This window comes from Anomaloglossus baeobatrachus, chromosome 4 (assembly GCF_048569485.1).
Source record: "Anomaloglossus baeobatrachus isolate aAnoBae1 chromosome 4, aAnoBae1.hap1, whole genome shotgun sequence".
Classification (NCBI taxonomy): Eukaryota; Metazoa; Chordata; class Amphibia; order Anura; family Aromobatidae; genus Anomaloglossus; species Anomaloglossus baeobatrachus.
This window is the reverse complement of record NC_134356.1, coordinates 437,972,431-437,987,494: the sequence shown is the minus strand read 5'-3', so window position 1 is coordinate 437,987,494 and position 15,064 is coordinate 437,972,431. Positions and strand designations below refer to the sequence as shown.

At 42.9% G+C, this 15,064-nt stretch overlaps 1 long non-coding RNA gene across 1 annotated transcript; it reads right to left on the bottom strand.

The window, feature by feature from the left end:
• Positions 1–312: 312 nt before the first annotated feature.
• Positions 313–15,014, bottom strand: LOC142301631 (uncharacterized). Its single transcript, XR_012752856.1, has 3 exons — positions 14,815–15,014; positions 9,581–9,719; positions 313–728 (listed from the first exon to the last, which is right to left on the bottom strand). It is a non-coding gene; the product is annotated as an uncharacterized LOC142301631 (long non-coding RNA).
• Between the last annotated feature and the right edge of the window lie 50 nt (positions 15,015–15,064).

Here is a 15,064-nt window from a genome sequence, read left to right as displayed (position 1 = left end):
TTATGAAATGTCCTATAAATGGCTGTTCTATTCCTGATCTAAGGCTGCATTCACACACAGCGTTTTTGCTGCATTTTTTGAGGATACGTTTTTCAGCTGCAAAAGCAGATCAGCTTTTTAAAAAAACGCATCACCTGAAAGGTTTTTGAGCTCATAGGTAATGTTTTCAATAGCAAAAGCAGATTAGAAAAATAACGAACAATGCTTCAAACATGATAAGTACAATTAAACTGATGAATGAGAGTAATGAACAACAGCAAGAAGAAAATTTAGGATTCAGTATGTGTGAGATGGAGCCACAGCGCTGTTCATGTAACTGAGGAACAAACAGATGTAACAACAGAAAGACAGCAAAATGATACTTTAGGATTAGATGATCTTGTTGAAGCTGCTTCAAAACACTTTCATATTCATCCCATGCACTGTGTTGTGCACACGCTGCAGCTGGCAATAAGAGATAGTCTGCAAGAAATCTGTGGAGAGAAAAGCGCATATAGGGTCTTACCCCAGTATATAAGGGGTGGGAGGAGGGTGAAACTACTCACCAGATGTCGTTGTGAGAGTCACAACAACTATATTCGCATGTAGCATCTGATCCAAGGCTGCAGCCACCCAAATGGCAGAAAACAGAGAGCAAAACATCAAATCTCTGATTGTTTTGATGTTTGATGTTTTGTCTTTCCTGACGGTCCTGAGGAAGGGGGCAGTGGCTCCAGAAACGTGTAGACCTGGATGAAATAAAGATGCATTAATCTAAACATCTGTTCCTGTGATCCTTTGGCGCAGTATCAAACACCCTTCTCTTTTGCTCTCTAATAAGAGAGAGTCTGCAAGAGGGACATGCTGGAAATCTGATTGGAAAAGTGAGGATATTGGTTATTGCCGCCAGGATCCCTAAAATTGATTTAATCTTGAAGAGACGTGCTGGGAAAGAGGCAATTATCGATCAAGCCACTCGGTGGGGCAGCACTTATTTAATGATTGAGCGATTGCTTGAACAAAAACCATTTCTTATAGATATGGCGAACCCTCAGGTAACCCTAAATGAAGGTCAATGGACACAGGTAGCTGAATTGAAGGAATTGCTTAATCATCCATTTACCGTGACTAAAAAATTACAAGCTGAGGATTTAACTCCTGGCATTTTCATAAGGGAGTGGAAGAACTTGCTATTTTGCCTGTTCCAAAGAGGATGTTTAATCGCAGATGGCATCTCTGCTTCAATGAAATAGAAAGACACACAGCTATTGGAAAATAAAATTCTTCTGGCAGCTGTTTATGTGGACCCAAGTAATCGTATACTGCTTGATGGTCAACAGCTTACTAAAGGAAAAAAAGCTCTGACTGATGTAGCAGTTAGGATGAGTGGCTTAAAGGACTGCCAGGTGCAAGAGGAATTGGGTCCTGACAGTGCTACTACTGTCATATCTTCATCCTCATCAGATGAGGAGTTTAACTTTGACAAGTATTTGGATGACATGGAGCAGGCAAAGCGTTGCCGCAAGGAAAAAGGAAAAATATTTTACTCCGTCTCCTATAGCAAGCAGATTGACCATATTTCAGCAAAATTTTTCACTTGCTCTCAAAGAAATAGAAAAATTCAACAGTTCAAAACTAACTGTGCATGAGGCAATTCCTGTATACCTGGAAATTGTTAGAGATGTTGCCCATGTGGTTACGGCTTTGCCTCCAACCCAAGTTAGTGTAGAGAGGTTGTTCTCTAGCCTTAAAATTATTAGGTCAGATTAGAGGTCATCTATGAAGGAGGATCTGATGGAGGCAATTCTATTTCTTACAACAAATTCATAGACTGCACAAATGTTGTTTAGTATGTTTTTGTTGAAAACTGTTTTTTGCCACTTACATAGTTTATTACACATTATATATATACACACACACGGTACAGACCAAAAGTTTGGACACACCTTCTCATCTCTAGAACAACTGTTAAGAGGAGACTTTGTGCAGCAAGCCTTCATGGTAAAATAGCTGCTAGGAAACCACTGCCAAGGACAGGCAACAAGCAGAAGAGACTTGTTTGGGCTAAAGAACACAAGGAATGGACATTAGACCAGTGGAAATCTGTGCTTTGGTCTGATGAGTCCAAATTTCAGATCTTTGGATCCAACCACCATGTCTTTGTAGAAAAGGTGAACAGATGGACTCTACATGACTGGTTCCCACCGTGAAGCATGGAGGAGGAGGTGTGATGGTGTGGGGGTGCTTTGCTGGTGACTCTGTTGGGGATTTATTCAAAATTGAAGTTATACAGAACCAGCATGGCTACCACAGCATCTTGCAGCGGCGTGCTATTCCATCGGTTTTCGTTTAGTTGAACCATTATTTATTTTTCAACAGGACAATGACCCCAAACACACCTCTAGGCTGTGTAAGGGCTATTTGACAAGTAGGAGAGTGATGGGGTGCTACGCCAGATGACCTGACCTTCACAGTCACCAGAGCTGAACCCAATCGAGATGGTTTGGGGTGAGCTGGACCGCAGAGTGAAGGCAAAAGGGCCAACAAGTGCTAAGCATCTCTGGGAACTCTTTCAAGACTGTTGGAAAACCATTTCCGGTGATTACCTCTTGACGCTCATCAAGAGAATGCCAAGAGCGTGCAAAGTAGTAATGAAAGCAAAAGGTGGCTACTTTGAAGAACCTAGAATATAAGACATATCTTCAGTTGTTTCACACTTTTTTAAGTATTTCATTCCACATGTTTTAATTCAGAGCTTTGATGCTTCAATGTGAATCTACAATTTTCAGAGTTCTGAAAATAAAGAAAACTCTTTGAATGAGGTGTGTCCAAACATTTGGTCTGTACTGTATATATATATATATATATATATATATATATATATACACAGTGGAACCTCGCTTAACGAGTAACCCACGTAACAAGAATTTCGCTTAACAAGTAAAGCTTTCTGTAAATTTGTAACCCGGTTTACGAGAAAGCTTTGCTGTGCGAGCAAAATCCTCACCTCAGACACTTCCGGTTCCGTACATCCACCGCGCTCTGACCCGCACTTGCAGTCCACACAAACACACACAAGCACACACAAACACACACAAGCACGCACAAACACACACAAACACACACGCACGCACACACATACAGTAATATGCTCACCTTACCTTCCGTTCCACCGTCGGTCTAAGGGTTCTTGTAGTTCCCAGGTACATTGCGACGTCCTCGCGGCGAACTGCAAGTACCATGAGGCCGGCGGTGGAACGGAAGGTAAGGTGAGCATATAATATGTGTACCTTCCGTTTCATCGCCGGCCTCCTGGGTCCTGTAGTTCGCCGCTCCGCTCCACTCCAGGCTGTGCATCGGCATCCATAGCGACGAAGCACGAACGTCCTGGTTCCTGTCACCGCTACTCAAAGGCAGCGCGCTGGCCAATCAATGGCAAGCGGCTCTGCCTTTGACGTCAGCGCTCTGGCAGGAAGTTCCTCCCTCGTCGTTATGGTAACCCGATACACGGCCCGCACCGGAGAACAGGAAGTCCCAGGAGACCGGCGATGGAACGGAAGGTAAGGTGAGCATATAATATGTGCATTTGCGTGCGTGCTTGTGTGAGTTTGTGTGTGTTTGTATGTGTTTGTGTGCGTTTGTGCATGTGTGGAATGACAGAATAGTGGACCAAGATGGGACATTTAACTAGTTGTGGAACGAATTGTCTGCATTGCAATGTTTTCCTATGGGAAATCTTGCTCTGCTGAACGAGTAACCTGGTTAACAAGCATAGTCCCAGAACGGATTGTTCTTGTTAAGCAAGGTTCCACTGTATATGTATATATATATATATATATATATATATATATACAGTGCCTACAAGTAGTATTCAACCCCCTGCAGATTTAGCAGGTTTACACATTCGGAATTAACTTGGCATTGTGACATTTGGACTGTAGATCAGCCTGGAAGTGTGAAATGCACTGCAGCAAAAAAGAATGTTATTTCTTTTTTTTTTTTTTTTAAATTGTGAAAAGTTTATTCAGAGGGTCATTTATTATTCAACCCCTCAAACCACCAGAATTCTGTTTGGTTCCCCTAAAGTATTAAGAAGTATTTCAGGCACAAAGAACAATGAGCTTCACATGTTTGGATTAATCTCTTTTTCCAGCCTTTTCTGACTAATTAAGACCCTCCCCAAACTTGTGAACAGCACTCATACTTGGTCAACATGGGAAAGACAAAGGAGCATTCCAAGGCCATCAGAGACAAGATCGTGGAGGGTCACAAGGCTGGCAAGGGGTACAAAACCCTTTCCAAGGAGTTGGGCCTACCTGTCTCCACTGTTGGTAGCATCATCCGGAAGTGGAAGGCTTATGGAACTACTGTTAGCCTTCCACGGCCTGGACAGCCTTTGAAAGTTTCCACCCGTGCCGAGGCCAGGCTTGTCCGAAGAGTCAAGGCTAACCCAAGGACAACAAGGAAGGAGCTCCGAGAAGATCTCATGGCAGTGGGGACATTGGTTTCAGTCAATACCATAAGTAACGTACTCCACCGCAATGGTCTCCGTTCCAGACGAGCCCGTAAGGTACCTTTACTTTAAAAGCGTCATGTCAAGGCTAGTCTACAGTTTGCTCATGATCACTTGGAGGACTCTGAGACAGACTGGTTCAAGGTTCTCTGGTCTGATGAGACCAAGATCGAGATCTTTGGTGCCAACTACACACGTGACGTTTGGAGACTGGATGGCACTGCATACGACCCCAAGAATACCATCCCTACAGTCAAGCATGGTGGTGGCAGCATCATGCTGTGGGGCTGTTTCTCAGCCAAGGGGCCTGGCCATCTGGTCCGCATCCATGGGAAGATGGATAGCACGGCCTACCTGGAGATTTTGGCCAAGAACCTCCGCTCCTCCATCAAGGATCTTAAGATGGGTCGTCATTTCATCTTACAACAAGACAACGACCCAAAGCACACAGCCAAGAAAACCAAGGCCTGGTTCAAGAGGGAAAAAATCAAGGTGTTGCAGTGGCCTAGTCAGTCTCCTGACCTTAACCCAATTGAAAACTTGTGGAAGGTGCTCAAGATTAAAGTCCACATGAGGCACCCAAAGAACCTAGATAACTTGGAGAAGATCTGCATGGAGGAGTGGGCCAAGATAACTCCAGAGACCTGTGCCGGCCTGATCAGGTCTTATAAAAGACGATTATTAGCTGTAATTGCAAACAAGGGTTATTCCACAAAATATTAAACCTAGGGGTTGAATAATAATTGACCCACACTTTTATGTTGAAAATTCATTAAAATGTAACTGAGCAACATAACTTGTTGGTTTGTAAGATTTATGCATCTGTTAATAAATCCTGCTCTTGTTTGAAGTTTGCAGGCTCTAACTTATTTGCATCTTATCAAACCTGCTAAATCTGCAGGGGGTTGAATACTACTTGTAGGCACTGTATATATATATACATATATATATATATATATATATATATATATATATATATATATATATATATATATATATATATAAATACATATATATATATATATGTAATCTATATTACAGTGTATTGCATATTTACAATTTATTACAGTTTTTTGTGTTCTAAAGTTGTATTCCAATAAATATATTTTTTTCTATCTAAATATCCTGATTATTGTATCATAAAAATGATTAAATGTCTGATGTTCACATTGTACTACAATATATTTTTCACTTAAATATAAGCAATATATGTGGGAGTCGGAGTCTGAGTCAGTGCAAGGCAAATTGAGGAGTCGGAGTTGCAGGTTTGGCTTACCGAATCCACAGCCCTGATTATGGTCCCATTCCGTTTGTCCGAACAGAATTTTTTTTGACCACATGAGAGGTATCACTGTGCTCATAAGAGAATGGGTAACAAATTGTGGGGTCCATTATTTGGTGTTACCTTTTATAAACGTGCAAAATGTGGTGATAAAGCAACATTTAAAAAAAAAATGAAAATTTTCAATATGATGACTTAATGTTATCAAATTCTGTGAAGTACCTGTGGGTTCAAAATGATAACTATACCCCTGGATAAAATCCTTGAGAGGTCTAATTTCCAAAATGGAACTTGTGGGGGGTTCTGTTTTGGTACCATAGGGGGCCTGCAAATGTAAGTGTTCCAAAATTCAAATGGTGCCCTTTCCCTTATGAGCCTGGCCATTTGTCCAAACAGAGGTTTCTAACCACATGTGGTGTAACAGTGCACTCAGAAGAAACTGGTTAACAAATTTTAGGGTTCACTTTGTTGTGCTATTTCTTGTAAAAGTGAATACATTTGGGTTAAGGCAACATTTTTAGGTAAAATGTAGTTTTGTTTTTTTTTCATTGCACCTTGCATTAATTCCTGTGAAGTGCCTGAAGTGTTAATAAATTCTTGAATGTGATTTTGAGCAGTTTGAGGGGTGCCGTTTTTAGAACGGTGTCACTTTTGGGCATTTTCTGTCACCCAGGCCTCTCAATGTTTCTTCAAATGTGATGTGGTCCCTAAAAAGATGGTTTTGTAAATTTTGTTGGAAAAATGAGAATTTGCTGATGAACTTCCAGCTTTCTAACAAAATAATGATGTTTAAAAAATTGCGCTGATGTAAAGTAGACATGTGGGAAATGTTATTTAGTAACTCTTTTATGTAACATAACTTTAAGGGCATAAAAATTCAAAGTTTGAAAACTGCAATATTTTCTACATTTTCACCAAATTTAGGTTTTTTTCACAAATAAATGCAAAATATAGAATGTTAAATTTACCACTATCGTGAAGTACAATATGTCACAAAAAAATATTCTCTGAATCACCAGGATCCATTGAAGCGTTCCAGAGTTATAACCTCATAAAGTGACACTGGTCAGAATTCTAAAAATTGGCCTGGTCATTAAGGTCCAAATCGGCTCCATCACTAAGGGGTTAAATATACATGTTAATCTATTTTCTCTATGCATCACACTACCATCCGCTATTTATTTATTAGTCTATGTATGTACGTATACCTTTCCATCTTATATTTACAGCCAATGTGGTGGCTTGACTCAGATAACAATGTTTTTATATTGTGCCAAGTCTGTTTTTTCATCTCATACATTCCCCTCTTTTCTCTGTTTAAAAAGATTTACTATGTATATCACTATGAATTGATGTACCAATAAACAATTTTTACATAAACCATTGGAGAAGAGTCTCTTTTTTCTGTTGGATCTATAGAGATAGATAACAGATATAAAACGACAGACTTATAAACAGAGTGACAGAGCGACAGACATACAATAAAATTGAACCCAGTGTAGCTTATTGGACAGCTTTTTATGATGATTGAATGAATGAATTAATGATAAAAAACAACATGGGGTCCCCCCAACTTTTGTAACTAGCAATGATAAAGCAGACAGCTGATATTATCAGGTTGGGAAGGTCCATGGTTATTTGGCCCCTCTATGCCTAAAAATACCAGCTCGCAACACCCGCTTCAGAAGTGGCGCATCACATTAGATGATCCAATTCTGGCGATTCACCTTAGCTCTTCTCAACTGCCCTTGTGTGTTGGCAATTGGGGTTGATGTCAGCTGTGTAGTGTCAGATTGGATCAAGATCTAGTGTTAGTAATCCATCTTCACCATTACTAACCCAGAAAGAAAAAAGAAAATAAGTACAAGAAACCCCCACACACAAAAATACGTTATTTAAATAAAAACTCCCCAACTTGATTCCGTCATAGTCTCTGGACTACGTCACTGCTCATCAGAGTGATGAGGTTCCTGACATCACAACTTATCAGAGGCACCCGGTCTATCAGAGCGCAATGTGAGCCAGGAGTGGCTGCTGCTCAAAGTCGTAGACGGCCTCCATAGCTTTTGATCTACTTAAAGGGAACCTGTCATGAGAAATGTCCCCTAAAACCTCACAGATTCCCCCTCTGCAGCTCCTGGGCTGCATTCTATAAAGGTCCCTGTTATGATTGTGGCCACTTTCTGACCTAAAAAAAGTGTTTATAAAGTTGTACCTTTTTTGCTTCTGATTCTGTAAATACGTCCCGGGGGCGGGCTGCCTGATGGCCGTTATTCTGCCCCCTGGTCCTGTATGCCGCCCCCCTCGCTGATTACAATAATGCTGGACGCCGCCCCCTGCTACATCCATCGCCGCGCATGCCCAGTGCCCATCTGTCGGGGATGAGCACTGTGCCTAGCGTCACCGCTGGTGACGTGCACGCAGGGTTAAGATTATGGGCGGTGCTGTGATGTTTATTCCTAAGCAACCGCCCATAATCGCGGGGCCGCGCTTGCCCCCTCGGCCTGCTTCGTTCTGCGCAAGCGCGCTGCTGCTGACCCTCACGTCACCTCCTTCCCATCTTGCCCCGAGGCAGGAAATAGATGGGAGGAGCGGTGACTACACCGATCAGGAGGAGACGCGGAGATCAGATTACCAGCAGCGCGCTTGCGCAGAACGAAGCAGGCCGATAAACATCACAGCACCGCCCATAATCTTAACCCTGCGTGCACGTCACCAGCGGTGACGCTAGGCACAGTGCTCATCCCCGACAGATGGGCACTGGGCATGCGCGGCGATGGATGTAGCAGGGGGCGGCGTCCAGCATTATTGTAATCAGCGAGGGGGGCGGCATACAGGACCAGGGGGCAGAATAACGGCCATCAGGCAGCCCGCCCCCGGGACGTATTTACAGAATCAGAAGCAAAAAAGGTACAACTTTATAAACACTTTTTTTAGGTCAGAAAGTGGCCACAATCATAACAGGGACCTTTATAGAATGCAGCCCAGGAGCTGCAGAGGGGGAATCTGTGAGGTTTTAGGGGACATTTCTCATGACAGGTTCCCTTTAATGTGGGAAACTGGACCACGTCAGAACTGGGAATTTTGCTTTGAGATAAATTGCTCAGTGAGGGACAGTCTCTTGTTTCTATTTTTCTCTCTTTGTTTTTCAGGTTTCCATTTGTGCACTACGTCAGACCTGCATGGTTTTTATTTTTTTTTAATTAATTGGTGAACCAGAAAAAATGTTGGGGATTGTTTAATTAAATAAAGTACTTTTGTGTGTATGTTGTTTTTTCTTTTTACTTACTGAGTTAGTAATGGGGGTGTCTGATAGATATATATCCATTACTAAAACCAAGGCTTGATGCCAGCTGACATCTACCCCAATTGCCACTGCACCAGAACTATCGGGAAGAGCTGAGGCAAAATGAGAGAATTGGCACATTTAATGGAGGTGCCAATTCTGGGGCTGCTGTGGGCTGGTATTTTTAGGTAGGGAAGGGCCCATTAACCATGGACCTTCCCAGCCTGATAATATCAGTCTACAGCTGTCTGCTCTACTTTTAGTGGTTATCAAAATAGGGGCGACCCCATGTTGGTTTTTTCATTTATTATTTATTTATACACAAAAAGCAGCCCAATACGCTCTACAGGGTGCAATTGTATTATATGTCGAGTGTTTGTGCAATTATATGTCTATGTAATAGTTTGGGGGTCAAATGCTGCTGACTGATTGCCACTAAAAATACCTCCAAATCAAAAAAATCTTTAATAACAAGTAAATTGCAAATTTGCTAGTTTTTGCAAGCACTTTTCAATTTTACCTTTTTAAGATAATAAGACAATTTCTTTATTGTGGTCCCCCTCTCCTTGAGCTGGATATTTCATTTATGGAGTTTCCCTTGGCAGGGTGTCCATGCAGTCGGGCTCCAGTCCTTTTCTGCTCCCATCTCTTGACATTACCTGAGTTTATAATATTAGAGAATTAGGGATTGGGGTACACATTGTCACCGTGCAATGGTTTTACACTTTTTTTTTAATCAAAAACTGTGTATTAAATACCCTATGTTATTTACATGTATTATTACTTTTTAGTTATTTCTTACAGCAGGGTAGATGCTTATTTTGCCTCTAGCTTAGGTTTTGTCTGTGAAATGGCCACGGTGTGAAAATGTTCTATGCAGTGTGTGTATACCAACTAATATTCTGGCTCATGTCTTTAGTTTTGAATAGTCACTCTGTGACGGTCGATGAGTGAAGCAGTAGAGGGGACAGACATGGATGTCACACCCTGGTGTTGTCCGCACCTTCAACTCTACTATGGCAAGATACCTGTTTACTAACTCGTGCCACCTATCCTTGGTGTTCTTCACACTGATAACGCTACTAGATAAGCTCCACTCCGTACTGCTCACCCTGATCTACAGCTTAGCAAATGCACCTCACCTGGTGAGCTCATAACAGCCATCATATATGGACTGTGCGCCACATAGATCAGCATCTTTATGTACCAGTGCACCAATGCATTGGTGTTCCACACCGTACTCTGTAGTGGTTACATGACTTAACAACGCAAGTGTACACACTCGTTATGGTTTCCCACAGTAAATATGGAGTGCTATGTATGCTTGTTACATCACACGTGTGTCACGCACAGGGTGGGAGAAGTCCGACTACACAGTGTGACATGTGATCTGACCTACGGACGTCTGACACATTAGAAAAACACCACGTACAAAGGGGGACACTTTAACAACGGTGGGCCCTGATGCTAGGGAGAGGGAAGATGGGACACCACCAGCACTCACCTGCAGCTGTAGCCTGCACACTCCGCAGCAAGCCCTATACGGGTTCTTTCACCCCATTACCGAGCAGGATACCTAATGCCCACGTAAAGCCCTGTACCCACCCTAACCAGGGAGATGGCCAGCAAGGAACACTAGTCCCACCAATGCACTAATACAATATGAAAAGAAGGAAGACAAACAAGGAGAAAAAGGATACAAACACCAACTCCATGGCTGCAGCCAGACTCCAAGGCAGCACACAGACGGGCTCAGGTCAGAACCCCAGCAGCTCCTTCCACCTAGGTGGCCAGGACGTAATGGATTCTATCAACATCAAAGGTTGATGGGTATTGCCACTATTTGAAGGTGATGGGTGTGATCACAAAGCAGCTGCACCTGACATGGACTGCTAGAAAGCTGCTAAACTGACATTAAACCTTAATACACCAAAGAAAAGAAAAGCACGTTTAATCATAAGAGTCTCAGAGCACTGAGAGATTCCGGACCTGAACATGTCCCAAGTCTCTACATACAGAGACTGCTGTAACAACGTTCTTAATTATGCGGTTTTGTCTTATTACATCAACATTGACATAATTGAAATGGGTGTTATGAAGCTGTGCCTGTGCATGTGTAATTCTGCAATCCACCATACTACTGTTGTAAACAGACACAACATCCTCTGCGATACACTCGTACACCATATGCAAACCATGGAGCTGGTCATGTCTGGCTTTATTATATTGGTGATAACAAGGAGCACGTTTATTAAAAGGATTCTGGCAACCCAAAATGACTTTTTTTACTTGTTTGCACTAAATCCTTCTCTCCATTTGTGCCTTTTTGAAGCCTTATTCATCATTTGTGACTTTTAAAAAAGCTGCAAAATTTGTCACTTATGTACTCCAGTCTGCCCCTAAAGTTTAGTGATTTGGTGATTTTATTTACACCGTAAATTTTTGTTAGCAATTCTTTATGAAGTTTTGCAAAACATAGAAAGGAGCCAGAAGAGGTCGAAAAAATGGAAAACAAGTAGGTGGAAAGGTGCACTGAACTCCTCAGGCACAACAATGATGCACCAAGTACCTAAATAGCATATAGGAATAAAGGACACATTTTGACAAACAGAGCAATGGATTTGTACACGAAAGGTATAACTTTGTATTAGAGCGATGTCCCCATATAGCAGGAGCTTAGCTTTGAACAATCATTTTGCACTGACAAACTTCCTTTAAATTAATATGCTCATTGAATTGTCATAGATCACTATGTAAGAATAATTCAGAAATCATTAGTATTCTTGAAGAGGTCACATGCAGTGGCAGAACATGTAGGGATTTCACTCCCATGCTCTCTTTTTTATGCCCTCGGTCACAATTGCCTGATTTCTTTATCTACTTATATTTTCCATGTTGTCCTTCTTTTAGCCTTAGGGTACCTTCACACTTTAGCGATGCAGCAGCGATCCGACCAGCGTTCTAACCTGGTCAGGATCGCTGCTGCATCGCTACATGGTCGCTGGTGAGCTGTCAAACAGGCAGATCTCACCAGCGACCAGTGACCAGCCCCCAGCCAGCAGCGACGTGCAAGCGACGCTGCGCTTGCACGGAGCCGGCGTCTGGAAGCTGCGGACACTGGTAACTAAGGTAAACATCGGGTATGGTTACCCGATGTTTACCTTAGTTACCAGCTCACACCGCTTAACTTAGCGTGTGCAGGGAGCAGGAGCCGGCACTGGCAGCGTGAGAGCTGCGGAGGCTGGTAACGAAGGTAAATATCGGGTAACCACCTTGGTTACCCGATGTTTACCTTAGTTACAGCTTACCGCAGGCTGTCAGACGCCGTCTCCTGCTCCCTGCACATTCAGGATTGTTGCTCTCTTGCTGTCACACACAGCGATGTGTGCTTATCAGCGGGAGAGCAACAATAAAAAAACGAACCAGGGCTGTGTGTAACGAGCAGCGATCTCGTTACACACAGCGAGATCGCTAATGAGGTCACAAAAAACGTGACTCAGCAGCGATCTCGCTGTGTGTGAAGTACCCCTTAAGGCCACGTCACACTAAGCAACATCGCTGCTAAGGAACAACTTTTGTGACGTAGCAGCGATGTTGCTAGCGATGTCGCTGTGTGTGACATCCAGCAACAACCTGGCCCCTGCTGTGAGGTCGCTGGTTGTTGCTGAATGTCCTGGGCCATTTTTTAGTTGTTGCTCTCCTGCTGTGAAGCACACATCGCTGTGTGTGAGAGCGACAGAGCAACAACTAAATGTGCAGTGAGCAGGGAGCCGGCTTCTGCGGACGCTGGTAACCACGGTAAACATCGGGTAACCAAGAAGCCCTTCCCTTGGTTACCCGATATTTACCTTCGTTACCAGCCTCCGCCGCTCTCAGCTGTCAGTGCCGGCTCCCTGCTCTCTGCACGCGTAGCCACAGTACACATTGGGTAATTAAGCGTTGGGATCGCTGGTAAGTTGTTTAGTGTGACTGGGCCTTTAGGACCAGTATAGTATATTTGCAAATTAAATCTGCTAATAAATATAGTTTTGGATGGGTAAAGATTGGTCATTATTACTTATCATGGTATCCAGCCCCATGTAATCTGTATTGTGTGGTTTATTTTGCTTGTTTTTCCCAGCTTGATTTTGTAACCTGATGTTTAACACTTTGGAGAAATGGCTGAACCACAGATTACACCACAAAATCAATGTAAGTTACGCTGAGCTGTTAATGAAGCTAGAATAAAGGACAGAATGATCCGGCTACTGTACTATATGTCACCCCCATACTATAATCCCAGGAGTAGGACATTAGTGACATTCCCTCATGAAGGCCTCTTCATGGTTTGCTCACGTGGTCTGCATATGGAGACTAGAAGCAAGAATGAAGCACAGGATACTGGACTGGAAGTTTATCCTCTTCAGTGAGGAATCCCACTTTAGTCTTGAACACAATAGATGAAGATTGATCTGGAGACCACGTGGTCAACGCATAAAGAGGCCTTTATTGAGGGCACATCACATCGGTCCTACTCGTAGGATTATGATGTGGGGTGCCATAATGTATGGCATTGTGACCCCTTTGGCTTTCATTCGATGTACACTAACAGCTCAGTGTTACATTGATTTGGCCATGGAACCAGTGGTACGATCCAGCCAACTTCATTGGGGGCAAGACTGGGTGGCACGGTGGCTCAGTGGTTAGCACTACAGTCTTGCAGCGCTGGGGTCCTGGGTTCAATTCCCACCAAGGACAACATCTGCAAGGAGTTTGTATGTTCTCCCTGTGTTTGCGTGGGTTTCCTCTGGGTTCTCTGGTTTCCTCCCACACTCCAAAAAAACCCAACATACTGATAGGGACTCTAGATTGGGAGCCCCAATGGGGACAGTATGACCAATGTATGTAAAGCGCTGTGGAATTAATAGCGCTATATAAATGAATACAATTATTATTATTAAACCATGCAGCCCGCTCACACTGCAAGCTCCTTGCATATGTAAATGGCTGGGCTGGGACTGCAGCATGACCACACTATAAGATATTACCATATTCTTGAAAGTGTAGAGGGTTTTTTTTAAGAAGTAAATTGCTGTTACTTGTTTTTACAAGAACTTTGCAATTTTACCCATTGACGAATTTGAGACAACTCCTTTAATTTTGTACATAACGGTGATTACTGTGGTTTTGTAAGGAAGTAATAAAAGTGTCGTTGTATTCAAGACTCTCTGGATGATGGGACACTTTGTTTTCTTTCGCAGTAAGTACACCAGCCTCCTCAGTTCTAAGGGATTGGTTATTAATGATCATGTATGCAATTTATATTATGAAAACTGGTGCTAGCTCTGCTGTAGTGTAACTGTAATGACTGTTATTTTTTCTTTGGAATACGCTATATAAGCTTGTCATTGCCTCTGTGATGGTTAATTGCCCGCCTGTTGGGCATACATCGCAGTCCTTTTGGCCTATGTCTGGGTGGCATGCTTCAGCACACATTGTTTTTGTCCTTATAGTAAAGTGGCCCTGACAGGATTTTCCTTAACTTGCAAACAGGGTATATTGTGGGGTTCCATCTTTATGGGGGGCACTGTGGGGGGCACAGGTCAGGATATCACCCCTTGTACGCCCCTAATGGAAGCATTCCACTTATCCAGCCATTTACAATATGAAGAAGGTCCTGTATTTTTTTCCAAGACAACTTTGCAAAAAAATGTTTGTAAAATATGAAAACAAAACATGAATAAGAAATATTCAAAGTAACAAAAGGGCAGATACCAAGATGGAGCCCCTTGCGCCGTGCTCTGAAGCAGGCAGATAAGGCAGTGATGTGCCCAGCGCCTCCAGCACCTGGCACCGTGGCCCATTTAGCTGGGCAGATGGGGCAATGACAGGGGGCTATCACATTACCCGCCTCTCCCTAGGGAGCTGTTCCCTGTGCCCCATTGCACGAGTCACCCAAGAGAGCACAGCTTGTGTTGTTTGTCAGCGCCGTTTTAAATAAAGTTTCTTGTTGAAGAGAAGCTTT